The sequence below is a fragment of the Micrasema longulum genome, unplaced genomic scaffold (genome assembly GCF_059751315.1).
Source record: "Micrasema longulum isolate JH-2025_06_02 unplaced genomic scaffold, ASM5975131v1 h1tg000779l, whole genome shotgun sequence".
Classification (NCBI taxonomy): Eukaryota; Metazoa; Arthropoda; class Insecta; order Trichoptera; family Brachycentridae; genus Micrasema; species Micrasema longulum.
Genome location: NW_028277972.1, coordinates 481009 through 504383, shown reverse-complemented (window position 1 = coordinate 504383; position 23375 = coordinate 481009). Strand labels below are relative to the sequence as shown.

Below are 23375 nucleotides of genomic sequence, written 5' to 3'. Positions count from 1 at the left end.
TTCTAAATTTTCTTCAAATATTTTTTGTCAAACTGGTGTGCCTTTTCGTCCAGTCATACTGTTGAAAAATTACAATTACAGTAATGAACAAAATACATTGTTAGATAATGTACAACGTGAAATGTCTTTTCTTTTCTTCTTTTCATTTCCACTTCCGCTTCTAAGTGGAGCATGTGGACATCACCAGTTGCCTCCAGAAAATCCTATCGCCAGCCAGCACTTTGGCTCATCCCACCTCAATTGCCCCTTAGTTCCATAGTTATGAAATACAACTTTTTTTTTTAAAGTTAAAGAAAAGAACACAAAAGAACAAAGTGTACCGAGTCAAATGTAAAAATAAATAAGAAAATATTATTTTTTTGAAAAATACAATGTAAAATAATAATAAACCACATTAAAAAAATATTTTTTTAAAAAGAAAACAGGAAAAAAGTTGCGGTAGAGCAGGGTTCAAAATTTTGGCATCCTAATACGTAGTCAGTGACCCCACAGCACGTCGAATTTTTTTATTCAATAAAGATATACGAGTTAATGGTGCCTTAAAGTCTGTCGTAGCAAATAAGTGTCTATCGCAAGAGGCTAAATTAGCAGTTCATAATGGAGTTCTGGTACCAACCCTAACGTATGGAAGCGAAGCATGGAGTTGGAAAAAAAGGGACGAAAGTAGACTGAATGCTGTTGAAATGCGATCCCTCAGGCGAATGTGCGGAAAAACAATGTATGATAGGTGCCCTAATGTCGAAATTAGAGCAGAATGCAAGGCTGAGTTAAGCATTATCGACAAAATTAAGAAAGGTCTTTTGCGATGGTTCGGTCATGTGGAGCGAATGAATGATGAAAGAACGGCTAAAAAGATTTATGATGCGAATGTGTCTGGTTGTAGAAGTCGAGGAAGGCCGAGAAAGACATGGCATGATTGAGTACAACAAATTCTTGAAAGTGGTCATGTGAAAAGTCGGAATAATCGACGTGCGTGCATGAGAAGATGTATGAATGTGAAGGAAGCAAAGGAAGTGTGCCAGGACAGAGTGGTGTGGCGTTCTATCCTCTCTGCCTACCCCTCTGGGGAAATGGCGTGATGGTTAGTTAGTTAGTTAGTTAGTTATACGAGTATACAATTCATGGTGATTATTTTTTTTCAGTCAAAGGTCTTTTTTTTTAAACGCAAAAAGTCTTCTCTTTAATCATTTTATAAAGAGTATTTTCTCGTAAACGTCCTCATAAAAAAGATGAATGAGTGAATAAAAAAACGCCATATATTTTTTTTTAGAGAGTGTTATTTTAGTCACTCCGTTTCAAACTAATTAAACGGAAAGCGACGGATCAATAAAAAATAAATGCGGGTATACTGGGTTTATGTATTTAGAATACACGTTATTTATGTATAAAGCGTTGACGGAAATTTGATTCATTGTAATATTCGTGCGTGTGAGTATCCCTCATTTGAGATTTTCATCGAGTGAATTTGTATAATGTGATTGGGGGCAGTGTTAACACGAATTATAGGTATTATGTAAGGTATGCTATATGTTTAAAAGGGCAACCTTGAAGTGGTGTGCGTGTGTTTCAAGGTACGACGCATAAACTTTACAAATCGCTCGTAAACAATGGAAAAATCGAGAAAAACACCAACAGTGCGTGACTCCCGACATAAATATTCAGTATGCGTTTACTATAACTGCTCCTAAATTAAAAATCGTAAGCAAGTAACTATTTTTCAAAACTCATTGAGTTTTAAATTATCGTAATATCCAAACTACCATTTCCTAATCCGCGCCTAATTAACGAAAATAAATAACACATTGCGAAAACAAGTTTTTTTAGCTGTAATGAACGGTATAATTTTTTTTTTTCAAAAAATTATTCGTTTACAAAAGATTCGCGCATTTTTAAAATTTACATTTACTGTTTACAAAAAAATAATAGATAGAAGTGACAGAAGAATAATAATAATATTTGACTGATTTATATAGCGCCATTTTTATAAAAAATCACCTCAAGGGCGCTTTACAATTGTATACCTAAACTTACATTCTAACTAAACTAAAGTGACATATTATATTTCCGGATTTAAAGTTGAGGGCATGATAGTCTGAAGAAGTGGGATTTTATTTGGGATCTGAACTGACTGGGACTGTCGATGATTCGTAAGTTTGAAGGCAATTGGTTTCAGGCAGAGAGGCCGGCGGCGGCAAAAGCACGATCTCCAAATCTACTGTTTGGGGAGCGCCGGATTTCGACAAGTTTTCCCCTTCCTGAATCAAATGCTGACCTAAGAGTAGATTTTTTCGACATGTATTTTCCCTAATACAAAGGTCCGATAGGTATTTTGGAGCCATTTCATGAAGGTATTTGAATACTGTCCAGCAAAGCTTGCATTTTTTATTCTCTCGGGGCTTTTTAACCAGTACAAATCTCGAAGATGTTGTGAGATGTGAGAATATATTTTTACTCCCGTAATTTTATTTTTGCACCACAATAGGCCAGGAGGCCCAATTACAGTGGTGAATTACATCACAGAACACCCAGGCTTGAGAAAAATCACATTTAATTTTTGTGTTCTCGCCGGGAATCGAACCCGGAACCTTCCGTCTGCGAGTCAAGCGTCTTGACCACTACACCACGGAGGCCTTGTAATAGGCCTTGCTGCTGCATTGAAAACAAATTGAAGTTTATTAGTTTGATATTTTGGAAGATTTGCGTATATTCCATTACAGTAAAGAATAGTGAATGTTACACACCGTATAAAGTGGCCACTTAAACAAGCCATAAGCTTATATAGTATATCTCCTTAGAATCTTAAGCTCCCTTCAATGGATTTTTTTTATTATACGCCTTGTCTCCCCATTAAAAAACACCTGTTGTTTTTGATTTATTGGGTTTTTTCATGGTACATATTTATCTTTTGATAAAAATTAATTTTTCGCGATTTTTTTACCAACTTTCTACTTATTCTTTGAACTTGATTTATAAATGTATCATTAAAAAATATTTCTCTTTGTGTTTATAAATTCAGACAATTTACGTGGCTTCGAAATTTATTTATTTACAAATCCATATAACACAAAGTATTTTACAAGTAAAATACGTTGGATTACATTCCCAGGAGTTACAATAACTCAATTCAGGGCGTAAATAATATTAGCATTTAGAAAATAACACATATTGAGAACAACAAAGAAACAATCAAGTTTAGCACCTTTAAAACTAAATATACAACAACAATATATACGCCTAAAACCTTTTCTTACACAAGTAGAATAAATATACATAAAAAAACGATTTTCAGAATAAAAAAAAGTAGTGAATGCTGAAGAAACAACAAAATAAAAATTTAAAAAACAAGTAATTTAGTAAAATATCATAATAATACAACCCACGAAGTCTAGAAACTTTTCTGTTGTCAATATTTTTTAAAACACGTTTGTCTTACAAACATATTTAAACACAGGGTTTTAACATCAATTGTGTCCGATTTTTCCAAATATAAATAACGAGAGAATGCAACAAAGAAAATACATACAACGAATAAGCCAATAATGTATTCATTTTTCGCATCCGTAGAGGGGAATAGGTGTTATGGAGTCGTTATATAGGCGGCATTTAATTTTGACTAAGTAAATATCCGATCTCTGGGCGGCTGCCCATTTATATCCTTAAATGAGGCTCCTGCTAATCCTAGCCGCACTCTCAGTTCTATTTGAAAAGAACAAGAGGACACAACAAAAAAAATACAACGAATAAGCCAACAATGTGTTCTCCTTAATTATTTTACAACAAATTTGTCAATAATTTAAAACATATTTACCGTATACTGTGCAAATATCACAAGCAGCTTTGGCAGCTTTATTCCTTCAAATAAACACGGGCAGAAGGAGGTGTCGAAAATTTTCACTTCTGTCTACTTGACATTCTATTTTAAAGGCTTTTTGTAAAATAATATGCAGGACAATTTTTTTTTCTGAATGACATGACCTTTATCATTTTGTTTCACTTTTTGGTAATCATTTTTAAATTTGGGGAAAAACGGACACAAATTATCTTAACATTTCATATTAAAGTAATTAAAAATAATGTTTGTGTGAAAACTTTTTATTTTATTGAAAATTCGTTCATATATCGGGGGCTTAGGGTCATAAGGGCGAAACTACAAAAAATGCTGTTTTGTGTTAAGTACTAATCTGATATCCAAACAAAATATCCTGTTAGTGACAAAAAGATGAAACTCATCCGATAAGTAGTTACCTAGATAAATTTGTGTGAAACTACAAATGAAGCGTTTTGTTTAAAGTCAGAAGAATAAAATACCTTTTACATCATTTTGTTAATTTACCAATGTAAGCGCAAGTTAGGGTCATATAGACGAAAGCGTAGTTTCATATTTTTGTCTCTAAAACATTTTATGCTCTATTAACTGTATTTTTTATTTTCTTTATTTGTTACCCTTAAAAGACAGTATTATTTTTTGAAAACTGTTTTATCATTTATCTCAAAACTGTGTTTTTGTAGTTTCGCCCTTATGACCCTTAACCCCCGATATAGTATCCCTATTACATTTGTACCAGACACCAAAACATATTCTGCCTGTGGCAATTTCACCCCTACAATTAGGTTTTAATATTATTGTTTTCATTATTAAATATCACCTTACCTAGAGCAACCCTTAAGCTAGGGTTTCCTAGGACAGCGGTGCCCGTATTTTAACGGCCGTAGTGAACGGTGATGCAGTGGACAGCCGTCGTAACGGTGACTAGAGTGTGGTTTTCTAGGAAAACGGTGTTATCAACACCATTTAGCACCGTTTTCTTAGGAAACCACTCTTTAGTCGACGTTACGACGGCTGTCTACTGCATCACCGTTCACTACGGCCGTTAAAATACGGGCACCGCTGTCTTAGGAAACCCTAGCTTAAGTCTTGTAAACGTGTCCATAAGGAAAGCGGTGGTTAAAAATTAATATGCCACGTGACACAAGGTCTTTGGTCTACTCTACTGTATCCAATCATAATATGGGGTCTCATCAAGAATATTCCTCTTGATGAAAAGCAGCCATATCCTTTCTAGAATGGCCGGCATAATTCTGCAACCCTGCATGCTAATCACACGTGCTTTTGTGATACCGCAAATGTATCATTCTACCCGTATTTCAGTGATGGGGATGTTCTGTGGTACGGTTCTACCAGAGGAATTATCTTCAGTAACTCAAAGACTAAGTATTCATGAGGATAACTGGTGGTTTCTTGTCTCAAATACAAACCATGAAATAATTTGAATTAATAGTAAAAAAAATCTCAAGAAAAAGCTTTTCAGCTTCTCTTCTCTGCATTAAAAAAAATCGAATTAATTTTATGCGTGATGACATAAAGATGATATAAAGATGTGATAACTTTAAACTTCTAAACGGGTAAATTTACCATCCCAACATTTTAAAGCGCATGAAATTATATGTTCCGAGCAACTATTTAAGGGCTAGGCAACACAGACCATTTGTTCTTCCTGAATGCAGGACAAATTTAACGTTGATGATGCCCGAGGGGAGGATAATTAATCGATTGAACAGCCTACCGAGAGAGGTGGATTTTTTCCATGTTGTGATTACCTATATATCATAATGTGTATTGGTGAAATATTTATTTTTGTTTATTATAACGACAGTCAGTCCATTGATCGATGACACACACACGTGCAATGATTACACCTGAAATATAGAGCAACGACCGATGAAGTAAGTCATCATTTTAAATTAAAAACTACTACTACTACCATCACGCCATTTCCCCGTAAGGGTAGGCAGAAAAAACGGACCGCAACACAGGTCTATCCTGGCATATATTCCTAGCTTCTTCCACATTCACACATCTTGTCATAAATTCCCTTCGGTTCTGTCTGCTTTTGACATGACCAGACTTAAGATTTTGGTTTATCCGATCATGCCACGTCTTCCTTGGTCATCCTCGTCTCACGTTACCGTTCATTTTCGCCATATATACTTGTTTTACCCTTTTGTCGTCCATTCGTTCTACGTGATCAAACCATCTCAGAGACCCTTTCTTAATCTTATAAATTATACTTGATTCAGATTTACACTCTCGCCTGATTTCATCATTCGTAATCCTGTCATACATTGATTTCCCACGCATTCGTCTAAGAGATCGCATCTTAACCGCGTTTCATCCTTCCTCTGCCAGTTCCATGTTTCACTTCCATATTAAGTGTTGGAACTAAAACTCCGTTGTGCACTGCCAGTTTAGCTTCGATTGACATATTTTTTTTAGCAATTACTGTCCTAAGTGATCCGTTCGTTTTGTTGCCCGCATTCACTCTCCTTTCAACATCTATTAAAACACCATTAGCAAGACAAACGCTATTGCACATAAAACGTCCGTTTACATAAGAGCAACGTCCTGCAGTACATTAACTTCGTTCCTACCATGGAAACATGAAGAATAAAGGAACGCGGCCTATAAAAAGACCACAGGGGATGGTAACGTCAGTCAGCCTAATTAGTCAGCTCAATACAGTCACTCAGTTCCAGCATGTAGTCCAAGCGTAGTCAGCTCAACTTCCTATCGCTGTTACTCACGTGCTTTACAACAAAGTTCTGTATATTTGTTCGCCATGTAATAAATACACCTTGGAACACTAACATCATGTTTTCTATCAATCTTCAACTGGGGTAGGAGCTCCAACTCCCACAACCTCATTCCGACAGTATTGTTTTTATGGACTATATATTGGACTTTAATAATCTATTGCGGGCAATTTATTATTTGTGAGTGCCACAACAAGGTATTATTAACTTGGGTATGTAATTTTTATTTAGTACAAACATATATTTGTGTTACAATTGCATTTATATATTTTGATAAGAAGTTCTTAAAAAAGAAATATTGCAAATTAATGCATTTATGTTTATATAAATTTCTTCATAATATTTCAATCATGTTTTAAGATTAAAATGAACAGGAACGTATTATAATATTATTGATATATTTTTGACAATTATCTAAAGTCATAAAACTATAAAGATTCATTAATTATCTCACAATACATACTTGTATGTCAATAAATACTTTTTCCCGAAATTCAAATATAAATACCTAAATTCCCCATTACCTATATACTTGGCCTCGCCCTTAACCTTTGGTTTTTCCCTCATTTATGATTAATGTACATGCTTTAGTTCATAAGATAATTTTTATTTTCTAACCTTTTACCGTAACTTGAATTATATAACTATATAAGGACATTCAATCCATCGAATCTTCAACAAGGCGAAACAATTGTCACGAAATTTTTGTTTTTATATTTTTTATATTTGTAAAATTAAAATAAAGTGTTCATCTCTCTCATCTCTCTTTATTTTTTTCCTCGGCCTAAGTCAGACGGTCGTCAAAGACTTACAAAGAATTTTATACTATTTGCTTTACGGAATACAACTTTTATATTCAGTCCACTACCAAGTTTTATAATGAAAAGAGATCCTAACCAGGGGTATTTAATATTTAAAGTATTGACTTTGAAGGAACTAAGGATGGCGATGAGGATAAGGGGTAAAGATGAGCAGTGGTAATATTTACCATTGCTCCATAGATACTTTTTCACTCTTTTCCAATGACCTATGTATATTTTATATATTAAACATCTTTTTTTTATTCTCTGGGTGCAGACAGATGAAGAATACAGTTCAGCGAATAAAATAGAATCAAAACCCTGAACGACTGTTTTCGTCTCGATGGTGGATATCAGGTACCATCATCATTCTACGTCTGCTTCCTAGTTGTAGCGTATGGTGTCCACGAAGATCTTCTAGGCATATCTGTCAGCTGCCAGCTTCTGTGCATCCTCCTAAGTCAGGTTCGCGTCTCGTAGATCTGACATGAAGTCAGCAGTGAACGTCCAAAACGCCGAGAACATGTTTCTTTGTAAAGTAGGCAAGCGTGGTTAAGGCTCTAAGAGGCATCCACAGTACATACCCATGCCAACCGTATCACCTCCGTTTGATGACAGTTGTCACCGGAGTGATGAAGCAAAGAAAAAAATTCCACAAATTAACGATATGAGGAACCTATGACACGCGGATCAGACGCTGACCCATGCGTTGATTTCTATAAACTTGTTTTTTTTCCCAAGTGACGCCACAAAGTTAGTGACCCACTAGCTAATACAAAAAAAAAATAACAAAATTTGACCCACTTCTCAAAAAGGTTAACCATCACTGCTCTAGCGGGAAAAAAAGGTTCAGAACAGCACCCCTGGAAATTTATGTAACACTAGGGCATTTTAACACGAATATGGAGTCTTTTGTTTAGGTAAGTCTTCAGTCTTCGTCAGTCTGGTCTAGGATGGAGTTTTTGAGTTTCTCGTGAGTAGTTCTACCAATATTGAAAAACCGTTATTTAGAAAACTAGAACACCCTTATAATTAATTGATAAATATCGTTATATAATAATGAAATTAAACTCATTAATTACATTTGATTTTTAACTAATACTGATGATCAAATAACCGGGTCTTAGTAATTCGCTTTTTGGAGAAACACGGGTAGGTACTCGGTACCTACCTAACTGTTTAATAAGACCCTTAGGAATTATGAGCACTTTAATAGCCATAACCTAGTTTCGAATACGGAATTACCCTTCCGTTATTTCAGCATAATACGTTAACATCAAGAAGCTTTAGTGAAATTGTTATTATTAGATACATGTCTTTAAAGCTTAAATACATTTATGTTTGGTTTGTTTAATGAAATGCTGAGAGAATAACAAAGTTTCAGTATAATTAATTTACATTAGTATGTATAAGAAACCATTTTTTTTATTATTATTATAGAAGGTAAAAACATGTACAGAAAAATATAAAAGGAAAAATAATGAAACCCACTAAGCCGTGAAACCGGCTTGTCAGCAGGTTTCTTATTTTTTCTTTACAAAGAGAAACGTTAGAGAAATTATATAAATTTAAAAAGTAATATAAACATTAATTATTATAATTATTTCTAATTTTTTGAATATTTAAAATATTGTGGTTTTTGTATAAGTTTATTTATTTATGTGACCTTAAGTGCTTGGCCACTTGCCACTTACCGCGCCCGCGATCATTTTGTACACTACACTTGTAACCATATACTTGAGTTCACCGCGCCCGCACCGCGCCACAAAACGCACACCACTATGGCCAAGCTCTAAAGGCAAAAGTGTCAATAAATTAATTTTTAAGTTTTCGTCAAATTTGTAATGCAATAATTTATTACTTTTTGCCTGAATAATGGTTTAATATGTTATTAATTAAAATAAAAATAATAACATTAAATTTTTAACGTTACTTACTTAATCCATGTCTACTCCCTGGGTGGAGCATATGGTGTTCACGAAATCCTTGTAGGTCTGTGCCTGGTCACGAAGTCATACCAACAACTCAATATTTTCCTGAGGAACCTAGTCTTAAAACTCAACAGCTCGCTGTTTTGGAACCTAACAATGTATACAAATTAATACAAAAATGAAGTTACATTAGGTTAAACATATTTCAGCTCTTTAGGTAAAAACCTGTGTTAAGCTAAATTGTACTAAACAAAAATTAAATATGATCAAACACGAAACTTTTTCATCAAATATTCTAAATAACAATGGCAATTAATAATTATTATAAAAATGTACGTTTATCTTTATTTTGTTTTTTTAATGTGAATAGAAAACTAAAAGCGTCATTAAAATGATTCGTAAGTTGAAACATAAAATATTTAGAAGAAAATACAAACGAATTTTCATGTTAAATGCAAACATATTTTTTAAATATAATAATTTAACGCAAAACTGAGAATCAAAATATAAGTATTAAAAAATTTGAATACGATTAACGATTTTAAATAAAACATTGAATTTTACAAAATTGTTTTTTAATTCCGCTAGTTTAAAACCTTATAAAATTGTAATAAAATAGTGAAACGAAATAAAAAATTTTAAAAACAACAACAAAATACAATAATATTTCTGAACAAAAATGTGAATCCAATTAATTATAACAAAATAAAAAGCAGTTTTAGGTTAAAACAAAATTAATTCATATACTATCTAAAAGGTAAAAACATAGTATCCACAATAATTCATAACAAAATATTATGTTACAAAATACTGATTCATAAAAACGTAAATTAATAATAACAGTAATTGAAACAAAACAGAAATATACATTAATAATGAATAAAAACATTTTTAAAAACAAACGTATTCCGATAGAAAATTCACTAATTTTTACAAATATTATCTACGATAAAATAAATTAATAAAAATATTTTCATGAAATAATTCAACAATTATTGTGTAGATACTCTAAGTACATTTTTAAAGCATCTAATCAATGTTTATAATTACGGATTCAAAGCCTTCCTTCAGTAAACTATTCAAGAATTGAATAACTGACATTTTATTTTAAAAGAATAAACGTCTGATTGCCAGACAGCTTTTATATAGCTAGATGCGGCGCCTGCTAATCCTAGCCGCACTTTTTGAAATCTACCATTTTACAAAACATACATTCCTGTGTATTTAAAACTCTCAACCCATTCGATAACTTGGTCTGACGAAGTCACGAATTTCTGGGCATCTAAGGACGAAATATTACACGTTTTATTGGTTTTTCTAAGATAAATTTTTAAACCAACGTTTGAGGAATACAGATTAAGCCTATAAACAATGACTTAAAGGCTCCTGACTGATCCTTAAAAATGACCGCGTCATCAGCATACCCTAGGTCACAGAGCTTACGAGAGGAGGAAGAGATGGACATTCCTCGGTCTGGTGGTATTCACTTCCTTAATTTGAAATCCATAAGGATTATGTATGTATGGAAAATGGCGCAAGGATGCAGTGTGACAACAATAAAACGTGACAGGCCAGAAAGTCCATTTACAATAATAAATAACAGCACAGAACACCTAGTATCTCAATAACAAATAACTAATAACGTGCTAATAAGCGACGTGATAACAATTTCTCACCATGGTTGTTTATAGTATTCGCGATCACAATGCAACATCCGTGAACACCTAACATTAAATGTCAAAATATTTACGTTTTGCGACGTATAATCCTGCTGCGCAATCACATATTTGAATTTCACCGGTGTAAATAAGGAAAATATTCCAAAACTGGTATTTGTATTTATTTATTTATTATTCATCATGCTATTTATTGCATTTAGCCGGCGGTTGGCAAGTCAGATGTCAAGAAAAACAGTCGCCATAGTAACTGTACTTCAACTTTCGCTTTTTTGTATTAGATACTCCTAACTATTTTGCAAATGCAACATATTGTTTTACTTTTTATAGTAAACGCCGATTTTTGCCAATGAACAGTATTTATTTACGAGGAAAACAAAAACAAACCGACACGAGCGTTGACTTAGAGCTTGCACACGCGTTGACCATCGCTGAAATGCGTAGCCTGTTTTTAAGCACGTCGATAGTTATTTGTGATAAAATCATATTTTTGTATTTTCATTGGGAATCGAGCCCGAAGCCTTCAGCGCAGTAGTCAAGCATCTTAGCCACACCATGGAGGCCACCTTTTACTTTTCTAGAGGCTTTTTCAAAAATAAATCAAATATGGAGTTGTATCATCATGATTCTGCGTGCCTCGTGTGATACACAACGTTTTACTAAAGTTCCGCTTAATATAATAATAGATTGCACCTGTAACACTGTATTGTTACCTCCCCAGTGTATGGGGTTATTTCCATGTCGAGTCCGCAAGTCAGGGGGCAGGGCGGGATTAGGGGGGAAGAGGGGAGGGGGTTCAAGAAGGTAAAGTTTAGCAATTACAGCGCCCAACTGGCGGTGATTTGAAGATGCGGGAAACAGCTAAACCGCATACTGAACTTATTATTTTAGGTCACGGAAATACTCAACTTATAATGTTAAACGGTGGGCTCAATTTCGATTAAAATTGTGGTTAAGCAACTTTTGTTTATATAAATAGAACACATGTTCCAAACTGCTCGTTTTTGATATCAGTTCTTTTATTATAAAAGTGAAAAAAACTTAATGTCAAGATCGGCCAGCACAAGGCGATGTAAAAATATTTTTAAAATGGAAGACAGAATAGATCGTTCTCTTTTCCACGCCGACGGCCTATGAACTAATATTTTACGTTTAATCTCTTCTTGATTGTTAATTATTCTTCTATTCTTAATTCAGTAGAAAAAAATCTCATGTAAGTAATCCGAATTGCGTACCTGTCATTTCTTTATTTGACAATAGGGAAATATCACATTTTCCGAATACCAGTAAAAATATTTTAGATGGATTTAGGAAATTTAATTGTATTTTCGAAATCAAAATAATTCTCAACAAAAACGCGACATGTTTGACGTTAAGATTCGTGAAAATGTTCTATGTAAATTGAAATGTTCACATTTTAAGATTCGTGGCGTATTAGGGGCGTGGCCAAAGCAATCTCCTCATCTTAATCTGCAATTCTCCCATCTTACTCTAGAAATAAATTCTGATTGTTTGAGTCAGATTTTTGAACATTAAATATCTGGTAATAATTATTGATTGAAATCTACGATGGGAGATAGACAAGGCCGTCTTATGCCATCTTATACCGTAGGCCCTTGCTCTTAGAAAGGGGCCCTTTGAGAATTTCGAAGCCCTCATAAGGCTGGGGCCTTGATATCGTGCCCCATGTGCCTTATGGGAAAGGTGATCCTATATATAGAAACATAGTGACAGGAGAGGAGTGTCGGGAATGCCATCATTTTTTTTATATAGATTTATTTAATACACTATTGATTGCCCTCAAAACATCGCCTTAATTATATTTAAAAGGCCAATAACTTACCCTTTAAATTTAGTTTTTAAAGAACTAAATGTACCTTCAATTGATGACATATTAAAAAAAATATGTACCATACAAACTGTAAAAGATAAAAAAACCCACTAATTTACAAAATTCTTGAAACCCTAGATTTCCACAAAAACAAAATTTACAGGTGCAATACAACTGCAGCTTTAAATCATTATATACATGTTGAAAAAAAAACTAAAATAATCTTTAATAAATCTTAAAATTTATTTCATTATTAAATAATTTGAATCCAAATAAAAAAAAAACACATGAGACCCACCTTATCCTCAACTATTTGAAGTAGAAAATTATGAATCTTTTATAATATAATTTTTTATTTGAAGGAACCTGTTATAAATACTTAAGATGAAATGTATTTAAAATATAATATTTGGCCTTAATTCTCCAATGTCTTTGTCGTATTTTTAACTCAAGACAAGATCTGGATTTTTTTATCTAAGTTTACAACGATTTAAACGAGCACTAACTTAGTCCATATCTTGTCTTGATGTCCCTTATGTTTGTCAATGCTTCTTTTTAATATTTTTAACTGTTCCTTCATTGCAATATTTATCCCTGTGAATTGTATAAATGAACAATGTCCGTAAATAAACAAATAAAACATAATTATTTCTGTTTAAAACGAAAAATGTATGTAAAAAGTTCTCCCTCTCAAAACACAAATTTTTAATCTATTAGAGAGGTAGAAATGTTATTGTTGACATTTGTAATTTAATACTTATTTTGTAAACATTTTTTTCAATGAATATTTTTTTATAACTATGTGCAAGCTGTCTGCTAACTAAAAATGATGTTATTTGAAAATAAATCAATGTATTTAAATTTACCAATTTTTTTTCTATTTTGAAATAATAATAATTTTCAAGATATTGCCCTTTAAATGAAAGTCTGTCAAAGTGCATATATTTTTGTAGTTGAAGTTTTAAATTCATTTTTTGCCTTTCGGTATCATTATTAAATAAAAATGTAAAATATACAATTGGTCTTATTTCAAACAAATTGTTATCTTATACCTTGCACTTCCATACAAAATAAATCCTTCTCTTCCCGTCTTACCAAATCAAACGATTGGGTCTTGGACTAGGCGGCAGAAAATACCTGTATATTTGAAATTTTCATTCAGGTTTTTGCCAATATATTCTCATTTCCTTTCCTTTTCGTTTCATTTCCCCTCATTTCCTTTACCGGAGAATCATATAAACCGTTTGTCTACAGTAACTAACGTCCACCCATTTCGGTCTCATTATGTTCAATTTGTTTGCGGTCATTTTCCTTATGTTATGGCGTCATTCATACGAGGAAACCGGCAAGGGTAGAAATGATACTGAATGCTGGAAAGGGATTAAGGGGTTAAACCGAACGATGAATTTGGGAATAGATAGGTACCTAACTACGGCGACCATTTTCTCATTCTAAATTGCGATAGATCTTTATCATTTTAGTCGATAATGGGACATAGTGTTTCAATGAAAACTCCATAGATGTCGCTAATATTCATGTCAAAAATAAATCATATCAGTTGCCTTATTCTGTAACGAATTCGTTTCGTAAATTCATTCGTATCGTATATCGCATGAGAGACCACGAAAGCAAATTACGACTTAGGTGTGAGTTGGATAAATGACGACCGAACGAACTTACGAAACGAAATTGTGATAGAATAAGCCTGCCAATAGACACATTTTTTGGTAATTCCACAGTATCTAATATCTTCTAGAAAAAAACAACAAGTTTTGTTTTTGCTCTACTGTAAACCTCACAAAATTCCGATCCGATAGTATACGTAGGGTCCGTCAATATATATGTAAATATGTATTTTTTTTTCTTTCTTTCTATTTATGTTTAGTGTATGTTAAATGCAATTTATGGCGTTTATGTGAAAATAAATAAATATTCATGTGCAAAAATTTATATATTTGTATACAAATTTGGAGTATTTTCTTGAGTAACCTGTAAACAAAAAAAATGTATGCTCGTTTTATTTTTTAGAAAAATAACTTAGTTTTACTTTGTAGATACCATATTAACGTCCCATTGTAATGTAGAATTAGATTGTTGAAGGTTAGAGCTCCTATCCCAGCTAGAAATTGACAGAACACACCAAGTTGCTGTTTAATGCATATTTATTTTATATTATATTAAATTATGTCTTAGACTGCTTAGACTGACTGTTTGGGCTGACTGAGCCTGACTGGTTAAGCTGACTTGTTGAGACTTCAACCCTCAACAATATATTTCTACGTTGGTGACCCCGACGTGATTCAAATACGCCCAGACGTCATGATGTGAGTTTTACACGCCCCGATATTCCGACGTGTTGTTCACGTCAGAGGTCGTGCGGAGCACGCCGGGGTCACTTATGTAGCACATATAGTAAGGTGGTGATCCTGCCTCAGTTGGTGGTGGACAGATGAGGTGAGGTTGATGTTTTAAGACTTGTCCAATAAGATACAGTAATACGGGCCCTGTAGCTCAATCACAAATAACTATTAACGTACTTAAAAATATGCTAAGCATTTGAGCAATCACAATGAACAATAATTAACATATTATTAATATTTAAAGCATTTACTTTGTGGTCAAACACTTTACTTAATGTTATTTAGTAAAACGTTTTACTAAAGTGAATTTATGTATAGTGTACATATGGTGTATTTATGTTTATATATTTATGTATATATGTATAGTAAAGTGTAAATTTAGTCAAGTGTAAAATGGCGAAGAGACGGGTACGTCTCGAAACCGGTAGACATAGAAAAGTCAATAAGTGGTTATACACAAATATTCAATAACATTCAGTCATAATGAACATGCTTAAGTTATTGCAGTCATAAGTCAACTCGTGTGTAATCTCTAAGTCAACGCTCATGTCAGTTTGTTTTTTGTTTTCCTCGTAAATAAATACAGTTCTCTGGCGAAAAATCGATGTTTACTTTTTAAAATAATACAATTTATTGCCTTTGCAAAATAGTAAGGAGTATCTGATCCAAAAAAGTGAAAATTAAATTACAATTACTATGACCACTGCTTTTCTTGACATTTGGCTTGAAAAATAATAAATAAAAATAGCAGTTTTGGAATATTTTCCATATTTACACCGGTGAAATTCAAATAAACTTTTGCGCAGCAGGATTATACGTCGCAAACGTAAATATTTTGACATTATTAGGTGTTCACGAATGTTCCATTGTGATCGCGAATACGATAAACAATCATGGTGAGAAATTGTTATCACGTCGATAGTTATTTGTGATTGAGCTACTGGTTCTTTTAGGAGTGGATATAGAAAAGACACAAAGAACGTTTTTGATAACGAAAAATTAAAATATGAATACTTAAAATCTTATGACAAAATTAATAAATGATACTGCGTAAATTTTATTAAAGGCCGTAAAAATACATAGTGATTTCTAAAAAAATTATAATTTCAAAACCTAATGTGAAAAATTACGTTCAAATTGTTCTGACGTCGGGTTGAGAAGATGCTAAAATATTTATACCCTCCGTTTGAAAGATCTTTTGATCTTGGTTTGCGCTTGTACTAAACTTCAAATGCATGGTTACGAAACAAAGCTCTAATTGCTTTTTAATATTACATGGATTATGTACGTATATTTGTACTTTGTAAAATGAAGTTATAGACGACCACATACTTCGCCATTTCAGTAACCCTTTTAGTTCTGAACTAATTCTTTTGGACATTTAAAATATATTCAACTGGGAAGTTCAGTACGACGGGAAATCGGACATGGAAAATGTTTTCTTACACCCGGTAAAAATTAGAGCATTTAATGAGGAACTTCAGCCCTACGGGAAAATGAATATAAAAAATGTTTTCTTACTCGTGATAAGAATTAAAATATTTAATTGTAAAATGAAAGTTCTGGAAAATGTATGAAAAAAATATTAAAAATGATTTTAATAAAATGCACTACTTTAATACGTCACTGGTACGGCGAAGTTTCTCGTAAATGTATGAAACATCGATAAATTTGATTTAAATAAAAATGAACCACTTTGAAATGTCACAGGTTCGCGTGATCATGTATTAACACAATAACCGCGTAATTATAGCGTTATGAGAGATTTCCGGTTTCCGGGTAGCCATGTTTTTCGACGTTTAGCGTGTTTTCATGGTACGGGGTTGAACTTTAAAATGTCCGGAAAACTCACTGACTTAAACTCGTGACGTCGCAAGCGGTGTAACTATAAAATAAAGGATTTAAAAAAACCATAGCAATTATAATACGGTAAATATTTTTTGTTTTTTTATAGTTTTTTTAATAAATAAATAAAAATACTGAAGAAATTATTTTAATGTTTTTTAAATTATTTTAAATGTTTTAAATTTTTTTTTTTAGAAAACTGGGTCTCAAACTGAAGATAAATCCACAAAAGTCATGTAAATACCTATCGATTATTGAATTTATTTATTTAACTTTATGTACGAAAAAAAAATTGTGCATTGGCGGGCTTATTGCCAAATTGCAATTTGGTCCAACCAATAAAATAAAAGTGTTATTTACAAATTTTAGTAGCAAAATGTAGAGGAAATGTACTGAATACGTTCCTAATATGAGATGACGGTGTTCCTCAAAAACTCAGCATGAGCGCTCCTTATAACCAAGCGTACCCACATCCCCACCGACCGATTGTAACATGTTAGTAAACACCAGGATGCTACATGCATTACAAGCGTCAGAGACAGTGATTACGTTTTTATGGCATGTCGATTTGATATTTACATAAGTTTTACTTCATAATTTTTTTTAACAAAGTTATTAATCTTTAACTGATCAATTATATTATAGACAAAATTTTATGTTTTCGTGTTTTATAGTTACATTAAAGTAGATTTTTTTGTGGATAAATTATGTAGTTTGTACAGATCTTGTTCCTAATATGGGATATCTGGGTGACTCTATTATGGAGTACTGTCTTAAATTAGGAGCATTGTTTCTAATAAATAATTCTAGTAGAAATAAATTTAGTGAATTTATTTTAGCAGCAGGATTTTAATTTTAAGATTACAGTGAAAATATTTTTGGAAATGCAATTCAATTTTATTTTCGGATTATTGCCAGGTTCCAGGCTCATTATTATAAAACAGAACTGCAAGGCCTACAAAAGAGAAGGGACATTTTTGAAAAAGGCGATAAATCAAAGGAAAAGAGTGAATCCAGTGCAAAGCCTGCCATCATGGCTGCCATATTCGGTGTTCGGGGACTGATAATATCGATTTGAAATGTGATAATTGCTTGCGAAATGAATAAACCTGATTATCCCATATAAGTAGCATCCATATTAGGAGATCTTTCACAATATTTTTTGAACGAACAACCTGACTTTAGCTAATTTGTTCGACCAACTACTGGTTAAGTTTTCTGATCCGTGTAGTACGAAATTTATTAGCTTCGTTTTATCATAGATCAATATTATTACATTACTTCTTTCACAGAGAGAATCGTTAATAATAAATAATGGCAAAACGGATGATAGAACTGTTCGTGACGTGTCAGAATATCAAAGCAACTTCTGCAGAATATCTATCTATATATATTATTTATAAGTATATTTAATAGTCAATCGAGAAAAACGTGGCCTGATACTAGTACATGTCTTATTTAAGCAATCTTTCAGGCTTGTTCACGTTTGTAGACAAGGACTGCTTTCATCCCCTAGAGAGATATCACAACAGATCATTAGCCCTGTAAATACCAAGACTTCCGTATTCCACACAAAACATTCAGATATATTAAATGTCCAGACCAAAGGTAAGGTTTGTGAGCGGTCGAAATGTTATAGAAAAGAATCTATCATTTAAAATAATGCTACTTGAACCACACATTTTTTTTATATGAACGCAAAATGTAAGGTTAGGAAGCGATCAAAATGACCACTTTAATATACCAAAAAAGGCGTACATTTTTAGCGATATTCAAGCTCCTGACGTCACTGCAACTGTAAGTACATAGAATAGATGAATACAATAACTGATCAGTAAAAAATTACGCCATTTTAATAAAAAATGATCAGTCTAACGCTTCAGGTGAAATTGTTTAATTATATACAGTAAAATTATAAAAGACCACATTCTTATTTCTTTTTTTTTTATTATATCAAACATATTATTATAATTATAAACTTAATCTATGTACATGTGTATTTATCTTAATTCAAATTGGAATATAATTAAACAATTAACCGTATACCCATAAAATTAAGAATATTCCAGAAACCGCATACGCGCATCAAACAGAAGGCGACTAAACTACTCCTAAAAGAGTAGTTTTACGTTTTGACCCATTAGTTTCTTTGTAGACGTCGATCAGTACGCAACTCCCGATCATGGACATTTCGTTAGTGCTGCCAGGTTCGTAAATTTTTTTAGCCTACTTTGCTCATCTAATGAGAGAACTAATGAAAATTGGAACTTTTGGATTAAACAACGCCGTGGTGGACATTTAACCGACATTATCTTTAAAACATCAAACATTATTTTACATGATATAAAAATATCAGTTTTATGTAAAATAAAATTTGTTTTATATTTTAAGTTTAAAGTTCATTAATAAAATTTCTCTTATTAAATGACGCTTTACTTATCTACTCAGTTGTGTCAATCAATGTTTCCACATGCACAATAAAAATTTAGAGAAATTAATAAATTGCTTTTTTTTACATTACATTTGTGTTGTGATTATATATTTACCAATTTGGCAAAATTACGTGGTGACTTAACGAATGCGCGCGGCAAAGTGGGGCAAAATGGGAGAATTTTTGGACACAGTCCGATGTATTCTAATATGATTCTACGCTCCTTCTGGACTATTCTTAATTCTATGCATATACCTTACGATTTTTCGTAGTAAAAGTGAAATATATATATATTTTTTAAAACAAGCTTATGAACACTTTATAATAAGAAACAATTATTTTTCTTCAAAAAACTATTTATGTACTGGTATCATAAATGTGACAAAGCGCAGTATGGGTAGAAATAAAATAGGTGTTATTTGAAAAATCATTTAACATAAAAATAATTAGGTTTCTGTTCAACTTCAGATTAATAAGTGTTCAAAATAAATGTTACTTTTAGTTTGAGAAAAATAAGGTAAAAAATTTGTATTTCAACAAAATATAGACCAAACTTTTAGAACACAATCCTGCTTGCAAAATGGCCAGCTATCAAGATTTAATGCGTCGTCACTGATACATGTGAGGTTTTTGAAACATAACCGTAAGAATTAAATGTTACAAATGTGATATTAAGTGGGAATAAATTACTTTGGTGTGTTAGTGTAGACATTTTGCATATTATAAAATGTAATATAATATACGATACGTTACGCAATTTATGTAATATAAAAAACTGTTGATTTAAAAAAAATACGAAACTCATAATCATCACCACTTCTGAATCGGCACATAAGCCTTTGCATTGAGTCTCTTAACAAAAAAATCATAAACGTGCATACAACTATAATGTTAAGGTGTAAAATATTATAGACTACATATTGTTTTTTTAAAGAAATATTTACGTTCTTATGATTTACCCAAATATTAAATTTTTAGGGCCATTTTCAACGAGTTGTAAATAACTCACTAATAAAAAATGGGAATTAACTTGTGGTAGATTGGGATTTGAACCACGAACCTTTGATCTGTGAGTCCAAGACACTAGCCACAAGATCACAACCGGTTTACACTAATGTCGCTTTACAAAATGTTTGTTTATGTTTAAATATCTACGTTCCTTCAATTTGATCTTTATAAAGTTAAAAAGCAAAAACTTTTATTTTGTAAATAAAGGCAGAATGGTGAATATTTTACAATAATAATTCCTTAGCTAATTTGTTGGTAAATACTAAAGACAAAAAAGATAAGAACAAACATTTTCCAACTCAGGAACGTAACGACAGTAAAAATACATGCTACGTAGGCCAAACGGGTAGAGCCTTTAAAACACGCATAAAAGAGCACATACAATCATGGTTTAGTAATAAAGATAATTCAAATTTTGCCAATCATTTAATAGAAAATAAACACTCCTTTGAATTAAAAAATAATGTAAAAATAATTCATATTGCACCCAAAGGCCATAAACTTGACAAATTAGAAATTCTCGAAATTAATAGATTAAAAAATAAACCCGACGTAGAATTACTTAATGAACAGATAACACATGTTCATTCTCCATTACTTTACCCATTGTAATATAATTTTACTAATGACCTTTTACCCTTTGTTTTTCAGAAATCATTATTTACAAAACCACACTCACGAAGGGTAGGACACTAAAAATAAAATAAAATACTTAAACTCATTAAAATAGCATTAAATCAACTCATTAGTTAACCCAAAGAAATATTTTTGATAATGATTCTTAAGATAAAAATAACTTTATTTCATTTACTTACATATAACTTTGAATTATCTATCCTTACCTCTGTTTTGTATAAATACATTTAACTCTTTAATAAAGATACCAGTCTCGAAGATGTCGCGAAAGCGATGAAACCGGTCACTGGATATTCCAAATTTGTAGATTAAAGTATCACTCGTGTTTTATTTATATAATAAATTACAATGCACTTCCATCAAGAATTTTCACATACAAACTTAAATGTTTTAAGACTTTTATTGATGCGGGTGAATTTCAATTTTGATGTTTCTTCTTGGACCAGCTGGTTATATTTATTTCATTTTATTTTTATTTGGGAAACCAACAGTTCTACAAACGTATTTATAGTAAACAACATATTTATAGTTATCTTCGATATTTTGAGTCTAATTTTTGTAGACAAAAACTGGATTCAAATGGAAGAATTGATGGAATATACATTTATTAAACATAGGCAGAATGGTGAATATCAAACAGTGTGTAAAATAGCCACAATGCCTAGATTTCTACATTCTTTTTTATAAAGTGTTCTGCATCTCTGTTATTATTAATTAATAAATTAACACGAATTATTTCCTAGGCAGGTTGAATCCAGTTCCTAGGCAGGTTGAATCCAATGTCTACAAAAAAATGGATAGACTCAAAACATCCTTAAAAGTATTTTTGATCTATACATAAACACAATGCACGCTTTGATTATTGCAGAATTATTAATTTTCATGTCTCGACTTGCTAGAAAGTTCTGCGTTCAGTCGAGACTATATCAAAAGTGTACAGAATAATCTAAATGCATTAGTTAAATTTATTGGGGCAGAAAATTTGTACATTCAAACAAACAAACAAACAAACAAACCATCACGCCGTTTCCCCGTAAGGGTAGGCAGAGAGGATAGAACGCCACAACACTCTATCTTTGCATACAGATCTCGCTTCCTCTACATTCATACATCTTCTCATGCACGCGCGCCGATTATTCCGACTTTTGACATGTCCATCTTTAAGTATTTGTTGGATTTGGTCATGCCATGTCTTTCTCGGTCTTCCTCTATTTCTGCATCCATCAACATTCGCATTGTAAATATTCTTAGCCGTTCTCTCGCTGTCCATTCGTTCTACATGTCCAAACCAGCGCAGAGCTCCTTTCTTGATTTTGTCGATAATGCTTGTCTCAGCCTTACATAATGTACGGATCTCAACATTTGTGCATCTATCGTACATAGTTTTACCACACATTCGCCTGAGAGATCGCATTTCGACAGCATTCAGCTTACTTTCATCCCTGTTTTTCCAAGTCCATACTTCGCTCCCATACATCAGGGATGGGACCAGGACTCCGTTGTGAACTGCCAATTTTGCCTCTTGTGACAACCATTTATTTGCCAAGGTCGATTTAAGTGCACCGTTCACTCTGTTCCCGGCACTCACCCTCCTTTCAATATCTTTCTCAGTCATTCCATCCCTAGTGAACATACTTCCCAGATACACAAATTCCTCTACTTGTTTTAGTATAACTCCATTCACAGTGATTTCACATTTAGTCATACTTTCATTTCTTTCAAAAACCATCACATTCGATTTATCGACATTCATCAGCAAATCGCTTCTCTTGCATACATCGTAGACCTTTGTTACCAAGAATTGCAGTTCCTCTTTGTTATTAGCAAGGAGTACAGCATCGTCAGCATACAAAAGACAATTGACTTTTAAATCACCCATTTTTGCTCCCATTCTTAAGCCTTTCAGTTCTTTCATGCAGTTATCGATATACACGTTGAACAGCCATGGTGACATAACACATCCCTGCTTCACTCCTTTATGAATGTCAAACCACGATGTGTATGATCCATTTACCCTAACACATGCTGTGCTGTCTTTATACAGAGAAGCAATAGCACGTGTTAGATTTACGCTTACTCCGTACTCCGATAACACCTTCCATAATTTTTCTCTGTCAACTCTATCAAACGCTTTTTGCAGATCGACAAATGCGCAGAAAAGCTTTTGGTTTTTAGCAAGAAATTTTTCTGTCATGTTTCGTAAAGCAAATATTTGATCCATACATCCTCTTCCATTCATAAAACCGCTCTGAATATCCCACACTCT

At 32.6% G+C, this 23375-nt stretch overlaps 1 protein-coding gene across 1 annotated transcript in view; it reads right to left on the bottom strand.

The window, feature by feature from the left end:
- Window positions 1-23375, bottom strand: part of LOC148279037 (protein CFDP2-like) — a 62839-nt gene that overhangs the window by 37868 nt on the left and 1596 nt on the right. The gene's annotated exons all lie outside the window — the stretch shown is intronic.